The sequence below is a fragment of the Halichoerus grypus genome, chromosome 5, assembly GCF_964656455.1.
Source record: "Halichoerus grypus chromosome 5, mHalGry1.hap1.1, whole genome shotgun sequence".
Lineage (NCBI taxonomy): Eukaryota > Metazoa > Chordata > Mammalia > Carnivora > Phocidae > Halichoerus > Halichoerus grypus.
Genome location: NC_135716.1, coordinates 76,943,885 through 76,958,469, shown reverse-complemented (window position 1 = coordinate 76,958,469; position 14,585 = coordinate 76,943,885). Strand labels below are relative to the sequence as shown.

Below are 14,585 nucleotides of genomic sequence, written 5' to 3'. Positions count from 1 at the left end.
TGTTTAAAAAATTAGCCTGTCATGGCTATGCATGCATTCAAATAAATTACCTTCCAACTCATTTGGCAGCACCAGCCATTCACCCAACAATGGGAACAGGGAAGAAGAGGGGGAGCACAGAAAGACGGAATCGCAGAAGAGACATCTTCTCCACCCCTGAAAGGGGAGTAATAGGCATCTCATTGCAGCATCAAGCAGCGCTCTCCGGGATATCACTTCCTCCACAGGGCCCATGCATTTCTATTTGTTTAGAAATTCTACTTAAGTCTCAAATATAATTTTAAAATTATGTGCTATTCAGTATTTGGAAGTTGAATGTTAATTTTATATATCCACAGAGAAACTTTGTGCCAGTTGTGAACTAAGACAATTTTAAAGATGAATGTGAGCACATGCCGTACTGTGTAGTTACTTTTAAACACCTATCACGGGGCGCCAGGTGGCTCAGATGGTTGGGCGTCTGCCTTCCGCTTGGGTCATGATCTCCAGGTCCTGGGATTGAGCCCTGCATCAGGCATCAGGCTCCCAACTCAACGGGAAGTCTGCTTTTCCCTCTCCCTCTGCCTCTCCCCCTGCTTGTGCTCTCTCAGTGTCTCTCTCCCTCAAATGATAAATAAAATCTTTAAAAAAATAAATAAATAAACATCTATCCCTAGTTGTTTGCAACTGATATTTGGTTGAAGTAAAAAATTTCAAAAGTTAAAAGTAAAAATATTGTAATGTGATTCATATCACAAACACTGGGATGCACTGTGGGCTAACTAATTTCCCAGAAATCTACTAACTGTAAAAATCTGAAATAAAACATTTAGTATATAACTAAGGCATCAGGACTCTTTCCAGATATTATCATACTTTTAAAATAAAAATTTAGAATTTTTAAAGGGAGGATTATTTTATTCTTATAAGATATGGTGTTAGATATAAACTTATTAATGAATCTTTAACACACTCACACTGACCACATGTAACTTGAAATGGATAGATAATTGTTTTCATTTTTTCCCTGATATCTACTACCAAAAAAATATCTAACAATAAATGTGAAATCTTTACTGAGAACTTCCAAATCTAGATCACACAGATAACAGTGCTTTTTAAATATAAGTGAGTATACTGTCCCCTAATTTATTCTTTCTATTTAAGACTAAAAAACAATGGAATTAAAAAGAAAAAAACTTCATGAACAAAGGTAAAAAAAATCTCCTGTCTTGCTTTGTATGAATATTGCAAGTTCTCTTCAAAACAACTCTGCAACTTGCCAGAAGAACTAAGCCAAATAAGAGACATAGGTGAATAAAAAAAGCTGGTTATCATCCTAAGAGTCAGGGTTTCACCTAGCGGTTTGTCAAGCAGGCACTTTTTCTCCAAATGGAGAGGAGGTGGAATGATTTAATTTATTGCAGACAGTCTGGCACCACTGAAGGTTTACTAGCACCTGTCTGAGGATTTGTTTTCAAGACCCTGCTCAGCATGATTCCCTGTTTGACCTCCACTAAGTCATTCAAACTCTCGGGGCCTTATTTTTTTCATCTCAAAGCTCACATTTAATTTTCATATGCTCTTTGGCTAGGTTACACAACTAGGACTCATGGTTTTTGTTCTTAATATTAAATAGGCTATTTCTAGAATTCACTTCATCAAGAGAATCCAACATAATCTGGAGAAGATACTATCATGACTTGCGGTAGTTAAAGGAACTATGCTTTTAGAATGCTTTAAACTCAATCATTTATCACTTTCTCTAACCCTTTTTTTCTCTTCAACCTCATACTTTTTTTAAAATCATAAAATATTATGTGCTACCATAAATATATTTTGCAACTAAATTTTTTACATTTTTTATATAAGGTCACTCAGTATACTATATTAGCAAGTTAATTTTATCTAATATTAATATTGTACAAGTTATTAAAATTTTATTGCCAATAATTTCCAGACAGTTTTAATTAATAAGCATTGAATATTCAACATTATGATACCCATATTTGATTTGTAATTTCTCCTTGCTCAAATTACTTTTCAGTGCCCACCAATACTGTCTTAAGGCACTACAAGTTTCATGTTATGGTACATAAATGATGGTAGAGTTAAGACAGGGCAAGTTCAGATTTGAGTTTGTAAAGGTCAGTGCACTTGGAAGGTATTGATCATTCTTGGAGCTGGTTACTATTAATGGATTACTACCGTCATTCCCATTTTGCTGACTGGCAGCACATTCAGAACCTGGGATTTATGCACCATTACTAAGCAGGGCTCCAGGCTTCTGTGTCACCAGTATTCTCCAATTTGAGGTCCCAGACAAGTCTCCAAGCAGTTATTGCTATTTAGAATTAATGGATGTTGGAAAGCTCTGACTATTGATTCTTAATGGACTTCTTTAAAAGGTGAGATGAGCTTCTGCCCAGAGAACTAGTCTAACCAAAGTGCTAAATTGTTCAGGGAGGTACTGAGCACATTCAAAGTCTCTGCAGCTGTTAGCACCTGCGTGTGAGCCATCCTTGATCTTTGATCCCTCCCCTGGTAAATATTTTGATGGTGGGAACAGCCATACTGCACATGACCCCAGATCCCATGCAGTTTCTCTGCCCACTGAGAGCTGCCAAGACAACTCAAGTAACAGCTTAACATTTCATTTTCATATTCTACTTGGGTGGACTGGGTCATATACAAATTTGTGGCTTTTCCCTGGACTCCATGTTGAAGTTTATTTGCTTATTTAATTTATTTTTTAATGTTTATTTATTTACTTAATGTGCAATGACCACAGGATGCATCAGTCAAGTGTAAGACTTTTAGGTATTTCCATAGGGTCACATTATTTTTGTAAATCATTAGTTTAAAATATATTCCTCTGTTTTCCACTTCTCCATTTCAATTAGCTCATTTAAAATGTCAAATCCTCTAAAGCTTTTGCACAGTGAAGGAAACCATCAACAAAACAAAAAGGCAACCTACTGAATGGGAGAAGATATTTGCAAATGATATATCTGATAAGAGGTTAATATCCAAAACATAAAAAGAACTTATACAACTCAACATAACAAAACAAAACAAAAAAAACAATTCAATTAAAAGATTGGCAGAGGACCTGAATAGAAATTTTTCCAAAGGAGACATACACATGGCCAACAGACACATGAAAAGATGCTCAACGTCACTAATCATCAGAGAAATGCAAATCAAAACCACAATGAGATATCACCTTACACCTGCCAGAATGGCTGAAATCAAGAAGATGAAAAATAACAAATGTTAATGAGGATGTGAAGAAAAAGGAACCTTCGTGCACTCAATAGGAATATAAATCAGTGCAGCCACTGAAAAGAGTATGGAGGTTCCTCCAAAAATTAAAAATAGAAATACCACATGATCCAACAATTCCACTACTGGGTATTTACCCAAAGAAACAAAAACACTAATTCAAAAAGATATACACACCTATATATATATATATATATATATATCAGCATTATTTAAATAGCCAAGATATGGAAGCAACCTAAGTGTCCATTGGTAGATGTGGTATACACACACACATACATACATACACACACACACACACACACACACACACACACACACACAGAGGAATATTACACAGGCATAAAAAAGAATGAGTTTTGAGGAAATATGTATGGACCTCAAGGGTATTATGCTAAGTGAAGTAAGTCAGACTGAGAAAGACAAATGACACACGATTTCACTCATTTGTGTAATCTAAAACCAAAACAAATGAACAAACGAAAAGCAGAATCAGACCCACAAATACAAGAACAAACTGATAGTTGCCAGAGGGAAGCAGGCTGTGGGATAAGTAAAATGGGTGAAGGGGAGTGAGAGATACAGGCTTCCAATTATGAAATGAGTATATCATGGGGATAAAAGGCACAGCATAGGGAATATAATCAATGATATTTTAATAATGTTATATGGTGATAGGTGGTAGCTACACTTATAGTGAGCATAGCATAAAGTATAGAGAAGTTGAATCACTATGTTGTACACCTGAAACTAATGTCACATTGTGTGTCACTTATACTCAAATAAAAAAGGTTAAAAAATGAAATGTCAAATCTTCTTTGAAGAACTCAAAAGCAAAATGTTTACTAGTATAAGCAGGCATTAGGACACTTGTGGCCAGATCTACTTGCCTTAAACTGTAGTTTCAGGATGTGATGGAAGACGCAAGTGACCAAGTTGTGCCTCTTGGTAGGTTCAGAGGGTGTCACCCCTGTGTTTCTGTGCAGACGTCATGTGCCAGACACAACTAAGTTCAAGAAACCAGAAGAAGGTATTACATTTTTTTCTTTAAGAAAGTCCTTTTCAAACTTTTTTTTTCTATTAACAAAATTTTTTAAAGATTTTTTTAAAGTAATCTTTATACTCAGTGTGGGGCTCAAGCTCACCACCCCAAGATCAAGAATTGTGTGCTCCACTGACTGAGCCAGCCAGGCGCCCCTATTTTAAAATTCTTGAACACATTCCAACATTGTCTATTGAGTATGCATATTACTCAGTGAAGAAAACAGGGGAAGAGAGAGATAGTCAGTGTTCTCCATGTTGTGAAGAGAATACTATCTAGAAAGAACGGAATAAAAATCTACAACCAAAAGTGATTCTGCTATTGCAGACGAACTCAGGTTAGGACCTGGGGTTGGTGCTTAAGTGATCCTAAGTTCTCTTCGAAATGCAGAGGAAGGCCAGGGTTGAAGCGTGTAGGACAGGAGGATTGGAGGCTCTCCTTGGTGCCGGACACTCAAGTGCCATGTGCATTCTCAGGGCTCCAGGATGCTGGGCGCACACCACACCTCAGATTGCCTGCCTGGGTGGGTACTTCCTTCACTTCCCCAGCTCTGCAGCTGCTCCTGGAGCTGCACTCTACCCTCTGCCCCTCCCACACCCATCCCTAAGCTGTGGCCCTTTGGGTCCTGGGTAACAGGAGAAGACAGCAAACAGGACAACTCAGACCTCCCCGACCGTGTCTCATTACCCCCCAGCCACACCGGCTTACTTTTCCTGCTGCTTGAAAACACCGGACACATTTCTGCATCTGCGGCTTCCTTCTTTCATTCAGGGTCTGTTCAAATGTCACCTCATCAGAGGGCCTTCCCTGGTCGCCCCATATGAAGTAACCCCTACATCACTTTCTATCATGACACTCTTCAAAATATTTCATGGTACTCATTATTGTTGTTTTTTTAATATAACTTTTTATTATGTTATATTAGTCACCATACAGTACATCACTAGTTTTTGATGTAGAGTTCCATGATTCATTGTTTGTGTATAAGACCCTGTGCGCCACGCAATACGTGCCCTCCTTGATATTATTATTTTCCATTTGATTACTTGTCAGTTGACTGTCTCCCCTTACAAGGATATTAAGTGCACACCAGCAAGCACCTGGTTGGTCTCGTTCAATGGTGTAGACTCACAATCTACAATACTGCATGCAATACTCAGTAAATGGTTGTTAATGAATAAATAAAATGTTGATGTCATGTAACACCAACATCATGGGATTAATCAATACTTCTCAGTCCTCCTTCAAAATAGGTTTCAGTTAAGGCTAATACATGTCAATAAAGATCTTTCTCCTAACCTGTCAGTTACATAAAGCCTACCTACTCACTAGGGGAAAGTAAAAGCTAGACCAGGTTTTCTGAGGTGACTGTTTAATAAAAAAGGAAGTTGACAGAGACAACAGATAGTCCCTGAAAATGGAGGTTAAGTAGGGGAAATGTGATTTAAAGCAGGTCTGGGTTTCAGACTCCTTTCCTTAATTGCAATGCATACTATGATATCAGAATTCTAATTAGCATGTCCTTTTAATACCCTTTCTCCTTCCCTCCTTTCTTCTCTCCCTCCCTCTGATACCAGGGTCTCAGAATCAAGCATTTCCATGTCATAGAATAATCAGATCACTCTCAAAAATACCACAAAATGTATACATCAAGAAATTGTATTTTCTCTTCGTTTTGCAGACCACTTCCCTATTTTCAACCCAGACAAAAACCTCCTAGTGGAGCTCATTTCTGCGACTCCCCAGAGGGCATGACTGCCCTCGTCCCCAGACAGCCTGCATATAGTGTCCCTTCCTCCTGAGGGACGAAGACATATGCCCAGGGATAATGTTATCCATGGTGTGGCTGGGATGCTGCTGAGCTGGCCCGGCCCCCACCGTTTCTGTACTCTGCTGTTCCTCACATCTCCTATCTGGTGTGCAGGTTTCCCATCGCCAGCTCCAAATTCTGTGTGGTGCTGAGCAGCCTGAGGAAGTACCAGCAGCACTGTCACCCACTGCGAGCCCCGCTGCTACCTGGGACTGCTTTTGCTAATCGCAGACTAGAATTTGGGTAACGGAAGATGTGCTGACCCCAGATGGGTTGGAAGAAGAGCTCATCTGTGTGTGCGTGGTCCAGTTGAAAGACACCACATCCTGGGCCCTCAGCATCTTCAGAGGGAGCTCACTGAAGGCAGGGGCCTATAGGGCCAGGACTGAGCTTGTTCCTGAGAGAATGAGGAGGTGAATGAGGGCTGGAGAGAGAGAGCTTTGGTCTTGCACTGAGTCGAATTAACCCCTCATAGCCCAATTTTTGGTCTAAAAATGAGATTGCGATTGCTGTTCTCATTAATAAACATATCCTTGAGGACTGAAACTGAGCCACAAGCAGTAAAGGAAAGGGGACATGAAGGCTATGGCTGGACCTTCCTGCATTTGGGGCCACAGGCCAGGAGTGGGAAGCAGGAGTCCTTCTGCTGGTTACAAATAGAGGTTTACCCAAGCTTCACAGGGCTCCCTAGAGTATGCTAAGATGCCTCAAGGACGTGAATCAGGAGATGGATCTGTCAAGGCTGGCTAGGACTGGCCTTGCAGGAATTAAAGCCTCCAGTCCTCTGCTTAAGACTCCCACACACAATTTCAGAAGGACTGTGGGAAGTAGTAGAACCAAATAAAACATAAACAGTGACTCACCTCCGTCTGGTCAGTTCGAAACTTGTGTGTCTGCTTTGCCATTTTTTTTTTTTTTTAAGTAGGCTCCACGCTCAGCATGGAGCCCAACATAGGGCTTGAACTCATGACCCTGAGATCAAGATCTGAGCTAAGATCAAGAGCTGGATGCTCAACTGACTGAGCCACCCAGGCACCCCTGCTCTGCCATTTTGATAGGGATTGCATTGAATCTGTGGAATGCTTTGGGTAGTATGGACATTTTAACATTATTAATTCTTCCAATTCAGGAGCATGGACTATCTTTACATTTTTTTGTGTCCCACAGTAATACATCCACTTGTGATGATTTGGGCAACAAGGGAATGTTAAACTTCTTATGCAGAACTGCTTAGCAGGCATAAAATACATATTAATTTGTTTGTTTATTTAACTTATTTAATTTATTATTTTTTAAGTAGGCTCCAAGATAAGGATTGAACTCATAACCCTGAGATAAGACCTGAGCTGAGGGGCATCTGGATGGTTTAGTTGGTTAAGCATCTGCCTTTGGCTCAGGTCATGGTCCCAGGGTCCTGGCATTGAGCTCTGGTGGGGCAGGCTTCCTGCATAGCAGGGAGTCTGCTTCTCCCTCTTCCTCTCCCCCCGCTCATGCTCTCTCTCACACTCTCTCTCTCAAATAAACAAACAAAATCTTTAGAAAAAAAAAACCCGAGCTAAGATCACGAGTTGGAACTTAACCAACTGAGTCACCCAGGCACCCCAAAATACATATTTAATTTTAGAATTAAAGGTCAACCTGACATATGCCCTCAAATTTTATATATATATATATATACACACACACACATACACATACATATATATACACAGACACAGATATACATACATTATATATATATATTTTTTCAGCTTATTGAGGTATACTGGACAAATGAAATTGTAAGATATTTAAAAGTGTACACTGTGATGAATCGGTAAACACATACATTGTAAAAGGAATCTGCCCATCTAGTTATTCATAACATCCATTGCTTCACATATTTATCTTTTTTTCTTTTTGGTGAGAACATTTAAGTCTACTCTCCTAACAAATTTTATTTATACAATACAATGTTATCAACTATAGTCACCATGTTTTACCTTAGATCCCCAGAATTTATTTATCTTATAGCTGGAAGTTTGTACCCTTTTACCAACCTCTCCCTATTTCCCTCATTTCCCAGCCCCTAGCACTGGAACCAATTTCTGCTATTTCTATGACTTTGAGTTCTTTTTTTAGATTCCACATATATGTGACACCATGCTGTAGTTGTCTGTCTGGCTCATTTCACTTAGCATAAAGCCCTCAAGGTCTATCTATGGTGTTGTAAAGAACAGGATTGCCTTTTTCTCATGGCTGAATAATATACCATATTTTATATAATATTCCATACTATATATATAATTTTTATTTATATATAATAAATATATAATACATATAATAAAACAAATATGTTTGTAATTAAAATTATATAATTTATATATTTTATCTATTATATATATTTTAGATAATATTCCATACTGTATAGATATGTAATTCAATCATTCATTCATTGATGGACACTTAGGTTGTTTCCGTATCTTGGTTATTGTGAACAATGCTGCAATAAACATGAGGGTGCACATATCTCTTCAATATCCTGTTTTCATGTCCTTTGGCTATGTGACCAGAATTGAGATTGTTGGATCATAATTTTAATTATGATTTTAATTTTTTGAGGAATCTCCATGCTGTTTTTCATAGTGGCTGCTGCACCAATTTCCATTCCCCCCAATACTGCAAAAGGTTTCCTTTCACCCACATCTTCACCAACACTTACCATTTGTCTTTTTGATAATAACCATTCTAACAGGTATGAGGTGATATCTCATTGTGGTTTTGATTGGTCTTTCCCTAAGGATTAGTGATGTTGAACATCTTTTCATGTCCCTTTGGCCATTTGTATGTCTTCTTCAGAAAAATACTTAATCAAGTCCTTTATTTATTTTTTAATTGAGTTACTTGTTTTTTTTGCTATTGAGTTGTATGAGGCCTTTATACGATTTGTGTAGTAACTCCTCATTGGATATGTGGTTTACTAATATTTTCTCCTGTTCCACAGGTTGCTTTTCATTTTGTGGATGATTTCCTTTGCTGTGCAGAAGCTTTTTAGTTTGATGTAGTCTCTCTTGTTTATTTTTGTTTTTGTTACCTTTGCTTTTGGTGTCAAATCCAAAAATCATTGCCAAGCCCAGTATCAAGGAACTTACCCTCTGTGTCTTCTTCTAGGAACTTTATGGTTTCAGGTCTTACATTCAAGTCTATAATCCATTTTGAGTTGATTTTTGTGTATGGTGTTAAGATAGTGATCCAGTTTCATTCTTTTGCATGTGACTATCCAGTTTTCCCAACACCATTTATTGAAGAAACCGTTCTTTCCCCACTGTGTATCCTTAGCTCCTTTGTCAAAAAATAATTAACCATATCTGCATGGGTTTACTTCTGGGCTCTCTATTCTGTTCCATTGATCCTTGTGTCTATTTTTATGCCAATACCATACGGTTTTGATTGCTATAGCTTTGTAGTATAGCTTGCAATTAGAAAGTGTGATGCTTCTGGCTTTCTCAAGATGACTTTTGGTTATTAGGGGGTCTTTCATGGTTCCACACAAATATTAAGATTGTAAAAGATGCCATTGTGGAATTCTGATAGGGATTGCAGTGAATCCGTAGATTGTTCTGGATGGTAGGGACATTTTAACATTATTAATTCTTCCAATTTGTGAGCCTGGACTATCTTTCTATTTGTTTGTGTCTTCTTCAATTTCTTTCATCAATGTCTTATAATATTCAGTGTTGAGATCTTTCACTTTTTTGGTTAAATTTATTACTAATATTTATGTATAAAATATATATTTATTTAAATAAATTCAACTTCCAACAGGTATTGCCTGCTCAGAAAGCCATGGAGGTTTTTATGTTAATAAGACTGAAATGATTCCATGATGCATGAAAGAATTCTGTTACTTGGGTAATGGGTTGCATTTATGTTTTAGCCTGATGGGCAGTTTAACCACAGTACAAATATTAATGTTTCCCCCAAAGGAAGTAGGAAAAAGCATCCCTTCTAAGGTAGTAGCCCAAGTAAAATACACAGAAAAAGAACAAAATGGGTAGGATGCAAGGCTGAGGAAGAGACAAAGCCATGAGGGAGGCCCACAACAGGTTAGAAGCCAATTTTGGTTGGTAGTTAGTGTCAGCCATTGGAGCAAACGCTGCCATAGAAATACAAAAGAGAGTGACTCCTTCTTCTCTCTAGGGTCTTCCTTTTTGCTGCTCCAAGAAGACAGGTTCTATTTTTCTGCTTTTCTTGATCCTAGGGACTCTTATTCTTTATGCACAACCCCACCCAATGTTAGGAAGGCCATCTGTAATGACTCGAGTAGTATAGTGTTAGTTTTCCATAACAGGCTTTGCCACACAGCTTTCCTCCCAGCTGGATTTGGAGTCTGGTCTCTCAGCTGGGTCCCAACCAGAAGTGTGTTACTTATCTTCATCTGCTACAACTAGTTAGGGGGAAATTATGTCCCCCCCCCCCAAATTCATAGGTTGAAATCCTATCCCTGTGTACCTCAGAATGTGACTGTATTTGGAGACAGGGTCTTTAAAAAGATAATTAAGGTAGTGAGGTCATTGGGGGGGGGGCTTACCACAATATGACTGGTCCATTTATAAGAAGAGATAAGGACACAGATGTACTCACAAGGAAGACCATGGGAAGACTCAGGGAGAAGAGGGCCATTCTACAAGCCAAGGAGAGAGGTCTCGGAAGAAATCAGCCCTGATGACAATTTGATCTTGGACATCTAGCACCCAGAATCATGAGAAAGTAAATTTCTACTGTTCAAGCCACCCCATAGAACTTCATTATGGCAGCAGTAGCAAACTAACACAACCACCAACCCAGGTGTGAGAACAGAATTTTGCCTACTCTTCAAGCCATTAGGCTTAGCTTATTTGTAACAGATTTTTTTTTTTTTTAATGAAAGATGTTTGTTAAGATGATCATGGTGTTTCTTGTTAAAAGCAGAGGACTGGGGCGCCTGGGGGGCCCAGTCGGTTAAGCGTCTGCCTTCAGCTCAGGTCATGATCCCAGGATCCTGGGATGGAGTCCCGCGTCAGGCTCCCTGCTCAGCCGGGAGTCTGCTTCTCCCTCTCTTTCTGCCTACAGCTCTGCCCACTTGTGCTCTCTCTCTCTCTGTCAAATAAATAAATAAAATATTTGAAAAATATATAGAAAATAAAAGCACAGATAACACTACAGCTGGTTAGTTGTCAGTGTTTTACTTCTGGTTTATGATGATCATTTTCATACTCACTTTAACAACTGCATGGTCAGTTTCTGTCTGAGTTTGCAGCCATGGAGCATGAAAAAAATAACAATTGAACCTAAGTAACCGCTTTCCAGGTTTGGTGTTGACTATTCGTCTGGCTTACAAACTATAGGACTTAGGTAATAGTTTGTCATTGCAGCCTACTGTATATAAAAATACTTCTGTTATTATTAATGTGCTTAAATCTACCAGTAAGGTCCCTGGAGAAAATAAGTCTTCTGGGCATGGCCCTTAAACTTCAGAAGTGTTGTTTAATAAATTACCAGTTTATTGAATCAGACCTCTGTCTAGCTTTATAAACATTTTCTTGATTTCAAAAACAAAAACAAGTCATGGAAAATGTGAGATACCACTCTTCAAGGCGTTGTAGATATAAAACTGTTATTTTACTGAGATATTTCCTGTAGCTGGTCTATCATGTACTATTTCATGTAGTATTAGCAAGGGTGTTAAAGGCATTAGGGATTAGCCAGAGAATTTACACACAGCCTCTCAGAAAGCAAGGTGCCATACACTGGAGACTATATTAAGTAGTTGTAAGGATGTATATACCCATTTCATATCAAAATTAAGAAAATCCTGAAAAAATAGGATTTCTCCAAATTTAATACTCTCACAGAACTCCATGTTGAAAGAGCTTCTGGGGTAGGGAGTACACCTGGACCCTTCCGCTCGGATGTGAAGGGGCTGCAAAATGGACCTGCAAATCAGGGCTGCCTGTAGATTAGTTAAAAAATCCAGCTGACTGTATTTTACTAGTAGCAGAATTTGCACCTGCATGTACACTCTTGTACAATTATTATGATTTATTAAATGGTGGAAGACAATAATCATCCAAAGAACTATAATATTGCTTGAAATCCTCTTCCCTTTCCTCTCCTCTCCTCTTCTTCACTTCTTTTTCTTTCTCTCCTCCTCTCTTTCTTTTTTTTTTTTTTGTGTGTGTGTGTGTTAGAGACCCATTTAATGTAGATGCTCAAGGCCTGGGCAGAGTGGGGAGTGCCCTGGAACTGGGTAGGCAGGCAAGGTAGGCAGGCCCACACCTGACCCCAGGAGGAGATGCTGGGTGGTGGGGGCTGCCCAAACACACCAAGGGTAGTACCAGAAAGGTGGCCCAGGCAGGCAGACCCACCAGGGGACCTATAGGACAGCCCTTGAGAAGGTATCTAAGCTAGGTGGTGAGTGCCCAGGCCAGAGCCCCTAGCCCAGGGAGGCAGGGTTGGGCCTGGTTGGGGGGCTTCCAGAGCCTAGGGACTGAGATCGCTAGGGATCTCCCGGAGCTGCTGCTGAACTCAAGGCGTGTCTGCCGGTTAGACTCAAGCAGCTCCTGGAGGCGGGCATGGAAGTGGTCGTTCTTCTCCTCCAGGTGGTTCAGACAGCAGTTGATCTGGTCCAACACGGAGCTGATGGTAAGATATTTTGCTTCCTGGAAGCTGTCGTCCCTGCCTCCCACGCTCGCCTCCACCGGCACGCTCAGGTACCCGTTGGTGCCCGACTTTGCAGGCTCAGGCACCCTTGCAAGGGCCGTGCGACTATGGAATGAAGCAACCTCGCACAGACAGCAGGTGCCCGGCGAAAGGAGGAGGTGCCGGTGAAGACATATTTTCAAATAAAATTCCTATACTTCAATAGTTATGTTAAGCACACCAGTTTTTAAACTATTATGTGGCTTTGCTAATTATTAGCAGCTTTGTTGAGTTTTCATTTACATACTATATAACTCACTGATTATAAGTACAATTCAGTGATTTTTAGTAAATATACAGAGTTGTGCAGTTATCACCACAATCCAATTTTAGAACATTTTCATCTCCCCAAAAAACTCCCTTGTGCCTATTTTCAGTTAATTCCCACTCCTTCCTCAGCCTTAGGGAACCACAGTTATGCTCTCTAACTCTATGAATTTGCCTTTTCTGATCACTTGATGTCAATAGAATCACATAATATGTGGGCTTTCTCATCCAGTCTCTTTCATCTGACATAATACTTTTGAGATTTATCCATGTTTTAGCATGTATCAGTAGTTCATTGTTTTTTAGCTAAATAGTATTCCATATATGAATATGCAACATTTTAAATGCATTTATCTCTTTTTATTTCAAAGTTTATTTTTTTTTAGTAATCTTTACACCCAATAGGGACTCGAACTCACAACGCCAAGATCAAGAGCAGTATGCTCCTCCCGGGGCGGGGGGGGCCTAGTCCACCAGTTACCCCTAACGCATTTATCTCTTGACAGACATTTAGATTGTCTCCAATTTTGGTCTATTATAGATAAAAATGCCAAGAACTTTTACATACATATCTTTGTGTGGACACATGCTTTTATTTTTCTTGGGTGAATTTCCAGGGGTGGAATTATTGGGTAGCTAGTAAGTTCCCGTTTAATATTTTCAGAAATTGCAGAACTCTTTTCCAAAACAACAAAGCAACTATACCGTTTTACATTCCCACCAGCAGCATATAAGGGGTCCATATTCTCCACATCCTCAACAATGCTTGGTGTGGTCTGTCCTTTTTGTTATAGACTTGATGTGTGGTTTTTATAAGTAATGCTCTTTGTCACTAGATTCCTCTCTGAAAAGCCAATCACACTCTTTCTCCCGGGGGGGGGGGGTGGGGGAGGAAGTAGGACGCCAGGAAATAAAAGATGTTATTTTTATTGCTGGTGGAGCTAGACTGGAGAATGTGGCTTACATTTGGAGCAAGAAAATAGGGTTGCTAATAATGTCATCTCTGAATTGAAATTATCCACCCCAAACTGCAGGCTCCTTTCATTTTTCCCTACCCGCCCCCCCTCCAAGGGTCCCAGCCTGGCCAGTGAGGCCACCTGGGAGAGAAGAAAAGCAGAAAGCCATGAGCAGAGAGCAAGGAGCTGGGCATTGATGTCCCAATGAACATCATAACCAGTAGATGACAGGAGACCAATGGATATCAGATGCCAACTTCTCCCTGATCAGATAAATCAATTTTTATGTGAAGAGCAATGAGAAAGGCTGAAATTGGTCCTCAGATATAGATCCATCTTGGGGAATGGAGTAGAAATCCCCACTTAGAAATATGAGCAAAGAGGAATAGAATCCCCCTCAAATGTGTAATCACGATTGTTATTTCTTGTTCATACACATATGTAGATCTTTATTCTCCACTGTCTAGCAATAGTGACTTTGATACTAACACCTTATGTGTACATAGAATTTACCGCTATGTAAAAT

The 14,585-nt window shown here is 39.5% G+C and overlaps 1 pseudogene; it reads right to left on the bottom strand.

The window, feature by feature from the left end:
- Positions 1-12,617: 12,617 nt before the first annotated feature.
- Positions 12,618-13,846, bottom strand: LOC118540338 (bublin coiled-coil protein pseudogene; annotated as a pseudogene).
- Between the last annotated feature and the right edge of the window lie 739 nt (positions 13,847-14,585).